Below are 6,190 nucleotides of genomic sequence, written 5' to 3' on the forward strand. Positions count from 1 at the left end.
TGTGACATGTGAAATTGGCCATGGGCCCAATTTCGTAAATTAATAGTTGCTTAGGCATAAAATACTGATAAGCACACCAAAATTATGCTTACCAGAAAAACAACAGAACAATACAAAAGTTAGCTAAAAAATAGGTCAAAGATCTAGTAAAGTTCAAGTTTCATGACGCCAGACGATAGTTGATTATTTATTTATTTATGTATTATATTTTGTGAGAGATCCAAGACTCCTCGAAATAGTTCATCCGAAATTAATTGAAGAATGAAAAGTTTTTTTAAACGACCGTGTTGATCCCAAAGAGGGCGCAATACTGAGGTAGGTAAGTGCAAAGGGAGCAAGCACAAAGAATAGAACATGGGCTGTCCATTGATCTCCATATTATTCCTTGCAAAAACAAAAAGGGTCGATTTTTGCCAAGAATCGATTCCATGTTTTGTTATCTTTCTGCTACTTTTGCCTATCGATTAGCGTTATGTTTTCAAAAATTAGTGTTCTTGAAAATATCGACTTTAGTAACCGGCTTGTGTTTCGGTTACTTCTATTATTCGGAAATCGGTATCATTGGGTCTGTTCTCGCGCGATCTGACTATTTACAACGAGGCGAGCGTCGATGCGAAGTGATAAATCTGAGGCCGAGGTAAAATATGTCCATTATTTCTTCATTAACCGCCACTTTTCCTTCATTTAAATGAATCTAACATATCTTCAGGTATTTCTTATTTGAATAATTTAATTGATACTTGTTGCATAGGTTGTCAGACTTCCAACAAAATGAGTTTATTTTTAGGTCAGCGCGGATTCACTTTTTAAAATGGCGATTTTACCCGCGCCGTATAGCCTACGTTGCTCATGTTGTAACACTGCAGACATGCGGTTACAATTTTCGACCCACACTTGTATTTTTTCTCTAGAAATTTCAATTGAATCTTTAAAGCCAAGAACAGACACGTAACAACAATCAATATCGTGATGTTGTCAGAATTTCAAAAAATGGATAATCTTAATTCCGCACGTCGCCACCAATTTATCCGCCGTTAATTAACTCCAAAACCGCTGAATCCTTAGCCACACGTCCAGACCATTTCCTCATGCAGCTAAGAAATAACCAAAAATAAGAAAATTCTGGCGCCTCCTCTATGAGCCATCCGGCAGTATAAACCGGCTGAATGTGTTCACCTAACTCTTTCTTGCTTTGTGTTTATTGAAAAGTGAAATAGATTAAATTTTAAAAAGAAATTTTTAACGTTAACTTTGCTACCTTTCTCCGACTCTGATTTCCTCGATTCGTACTCGGCGCAGCCATGTTGGAATATGCCAATCAGCATGACGTCATTGTTTGGTATTTTGTTGAGTATTCAGAAGCTAGTATGGCCTACAAAATAAATAAAAAATCTCATTCAATTACTGTAATTAAAATATCTAAATCAAATTTAGAGGCTGGGGTGTTGTATGTGACAGTCTTATATTTAGCACTCTTTTCAGTCCACATGTTTATTATTTCTGTGCAACCTATCCCCTTTTTGATGGAAAGGCATGTAGGCTATTGAGAAAGCGATGTCTCGAGCACTCATAAACTTGCACTGACACACACTGGGATTCTTCCCCTTACGCGCTATAGCAATCGTGCATTATTACGAAATCGTCATTTTGCAGGCGCACTGTGCAAAGTTGAGAAGTGACTTAGTAAAGTTGAATACTGGCGGTGAATGTGAGACTCGGCGAGTACAAACTATTTGTAATGAATCAAACTCACAATTTTATGGCATAACACTTAATTGAAAGTGAAATTCAACAACACTGCTTGGCTACAGCGGTCAAAGACTGTGTAACAACTTTCCCCGTCCAAGCTTTGTGTTAAAGCTCAAAGGGAATCTGGGATTTGAGGCATTGCATGGTGAGGTATCAACATATTTTGATTAAAGGGAATTATTATTACTTTTTATTTTTTGCATGTTACAGGAACCAAGTAGATGTCTGAGACCTGCAGATGATGAGCTTCCTAACAATGTAGAATGAGTCTGGTAAATGAACTGCTCTCTCCTTGATAAAAGGTAAGGGAAACTCCCGAGTCCTGAACATTAGAACAGCTGTTAGTTCATAAATCTATCATAGTTTCCTTCATTCATTGGCAAACTTGCCACCTTTCTTTTATTAATTGTACCTTCTACTGGCAACCAAACTGTAATATTGATTGAACTTTATGTTGGGGGGGGGGATGGGAATTAACACTTTTACGGGGAAAATCAAACATCAAATTTTCCTTCAAACTTTAACACCAAGAGTGATAACTAGTAAACACAAATGGTAGTGTGGGGGTTGTCTTGCTTAGCCAAATTTGCATTAAAAAAAAAACATGAAACCAAATTTGCTATCATTTTGACCTTTTGTTTGTGTGGCAGCTGGTCAACTTTTTGCAGCTTTTTGCAGCGGCTTTGAGCATTATTTTTGGTACAAGCTGATTCCGGTCGCTGTGGTCTCTCAAGTATTCAAACACCTTAAAACCAGTGCCATTATTCTTGTACACGGAGATTCACCCGAAAAAGAGTGGAATTATCACCTACTCGATTCCTCTTCAACAAAATAACCCCCAGTGGACATGCAAGAGAAAAAAACAAACCACAGAAACATGGGCCATCTTTTTTATTATGCTTTAATTGTTGAAAGATGTTGAGATCACTTGAATGGGGCACTATGGTCAAAGCATTATTAAACGGTTGCTGCAGATGAAGAAAAACCACAACACACCTCTTTTACAAAATTTTGTTTATTTTTGTTAGCTACAGACAGATGCCAATGTCGGATGAAGTCTACCCCTCCAAAAGTAGATACATGATGTCCATGTTGCCCAGTGTCAAAGTACAACAATGTCTTCCCAAACAAAAGGTAAGAACCAGTTTCAACATGGAGGTTCAATAGTGTTGCTTATTTGGACTATTTAAAATCTTGGCCAACATAGGCCACTGAAAAAAGGGTTTTATAAACATACATTCTAAAGAATCAACGATGTCTTCATTAACAGTTAAATTGAATAATATGAACAACCATCATTTTGAGATTCATCAAGAGAAGTGTGAAGTTCTCCTATCTGTAGTATTTGTTGAAATTTGATTTGAAAAAACCCCACAACCAAACCCCTCCCGTCATTTGTTTAACTAAAAGCTAAAAGGGCATCTGGGATTTGAGGCATTGCATGGTGAGATATCAACATATTTTGATTTATTAAAGGAAATAATTGTTATTATTTGTTTGGGTGCATGTTACAGGAACCAAGTAGATGTCTGAGACCTGCAGTTGATGAGCTTCCTAACAATGTACAATTAGTTTGGTAAATGAACTGCTCTCTCCTTGATAAAAGGTAAGGGGAACTCCTGAGTCCTGAACATTAAAACAGCTGTTAGTTCATAAGTCTATCATAGTTTCCTTGGCAAACTTGCCACTTTTCCTCTATTGTACCTCCTACTGGCCACCAAACTGTAAATTTGAGTGCACTATTTTAGGTGACGCAGTGACACTGTTTTGAGGAGAATCGAATACCTAACTTCCCTTGCATCAAAATGTTAACAGCAGGAGTAGTAAAAATTGAACACAAATGGTAGTGGGGAGATTGTTTTCCTTAGCAAAGTTTGCTATAAAATAAACCAAGTTTGAAACCAAAATGTTTATATTACTTCAACCTTTTGGTTGTGTGGAAGTTGATCAACTTTTTGCGGCCGCTTTTGGCATTGTGGTACAAGCTGATTCCAGCCGCTATGGTCTCTAAAGAATTCAAATGCTTTAAAACCTGTGCCAATCTAGAGTACACAGAGATTCACACGAAAACAAGTGGAATTGTCAACTACTCGATTTATCAACCATCAAAATAACCCCCAGTGGACATACGACCGGAAAAAACCCTCAGAAACATGGGCCATCTTTGTATTATGCTTGAATTGGTGAAATTGAACGTGTTGAGATGACTTGAATAGTGCCCTCATATGAGCAAAGCATTATCAAAGTGTTGCTGCAGATGAAGAAATACAACAACACACCTCTTATACAAAATATTGTTTTTGTTTGTTAGCTACAGACAGATGCCGTTGCCAGATGAAGTCTACCTCTTGAAAAGTAGATGCATGATGTCCATGTTGCCCAGTGTCAAAGTACAACGATGGCTTCCCAAACAAAAGGTAAGAACCAGTTTCAAAATGGAGGTTCAATAGACAATGTGACCTGTGACATCACATGTTTACAAAAGAGCCACCAAGCCTGAACTTCCTGCAGGCATGCTTTGTACACAGCCTCATGGAAGAAAACATAAAAATCTTATATTTTATGGAGGTTGCACTGTCCAATTTTTATCAACTTTTGATATGATGAAAGGGGGCACATCTCAAAACTTGTCCAGCTTTAACTTTCAAAACTCTTGGATTTATCTGGAAATTATGACACAAAATGTCAACTTTCTCATATGACCAGAGTGCAGTATCTTGCCTGCCAGACTAGCATAAGAATGTACAAGGTCACACTTATTGTAAACAAAGTTCACATGGTCTATAGTGTTGCTTATTTGTGAACTATTTAAAATCCTGGCCCAACATAGGCCACTGAAAAAGGGGTTTTAATACATGCTAAAGAATCAAGGATATCTTCACCAACAGTTAAATTGAACACTTAGCCTTGCTCAAGGCAGTCGAATTATTCACTCCGAAAAAAGAACGCCGCTGTATAAAAACCCACCCGTATTCACTGTGCGTAAAACCCACCCGTATTCACTGTGCGTAACATCGCACGACACGATGCCCCCGTACACTATCCGCTTGCGGAGGCCGTCAGGCCGACAGCCTTGTAGGATCTGTGTTGAAGCCACTGACCTCATTACTATAATAAGCGAAGAGTTTCCACGGTCAGCTCATTACCATAATGCCCGCGAAAGACGAGACATGTTTACATCACACACCACCACTACGGACACATGATAGGGTCCAAAGGTCGTGATAAGGGAAGTGCGTGATTGGACGTCAAAATGAATAATTCATTTGCCTCACATCCTGTGTTGTCTGGTAGGTCTGACGAACGATATACATATTCATAAGGCGCACGGTCCATTTAGGGCCGGTTCGGCAACCATCACACGATTGTCAAACGATTACAGTAGCAAACGATTCAGCAGCGATTGTGAGACGATTGGGGGATAGGTTCTTCAAACGCTTCAGTGCGCTGAGCTTGTCTGGTCGTCCGGAGTCCGAACAAAGGGGCTATAATCGGATTACTGTCCATTGTGTTGGGATTATAGCTTTGACTGTTTGGTTGTGGACTATGAATATGAATTTAAAAACTAAAATGTTCTAACACTTTATTTTTGGGCTGTGTTTTTTCCATTTGTAAAATACTCGTCAAAAGATACCACACATCCTTTTTTTAATCGTGAAAAACGATGAAGTATAACCTGACATTCTACTTTACCTCTTTTTGTCATGTATTTGCTGGTTGGCTTCGCCTAGCGCTGGCAACGTCAATGTACCTCACATGGGTACATCATGTACATGTATACTCGATTTGAGCGTTCAAGACGAACTCAATTTTTGGTTGTTGTGACCAACTAAGAATGTTTCCCAACTAATGTGTATGTTTTTACTTAACGTATAGCCACGGTGGGCGGCGGTGGGCGGGCCCGCCCAGCACTGACAATTTCCGCCCAGCTTCAGCTGAAAAATAGACTGCCGCCCAACACATAATTTCCCCAAAAATTAATAAAAAATTTAAAGTTCTACAGATTTTGATCACATTGCAAGACTAGAATGTCATGTTTTTTCATGTTTTGTCATTTTAAATGCAGTTTGTAATTTTTGGAGCCAGAATTACGAGCAAGAAAAACCTCAAACGTGTTTTCCCATTTAATTTACCTCTTCCCATCTTCTGAAGTTTTCTTCGTGAAATGTGCCCTGACGTTTTTATTGATCGAACTATAGTACAGTGTAGAAGGCGTACCGTCTATACAAGGCTGACAGCAGTGCTGGTATCGTGCAAATGTACACGATGTATGTGTGTACATGCCGTGTACACCAGCGCGCGCTGTGGTAGACCCTAGAGTGCACTACAAGTCTAGTCGTGAAGTTTTCGCGGGGATTTCACGCATTCCATATACATACACACAAACAGTATCGCCACACAACAGTACAAGGGCTGTGTAAAGTCTAGTGTACGAGTTCGC

The sequence above is a fragment of the Asterias amurensis genome, chromosome 1 (genome assembly GCF_032118995.1).
Source record: "Asterias amurensis chromosome 1, ASM3211899v1".
Taxonomy (NCBI): domain Eukaryota; kingdom Metazoa; phylum Echinodermata; class Asteroidea; order Forcipulatida; family Asteriidae; genus Asterias; species Asterias amurensis.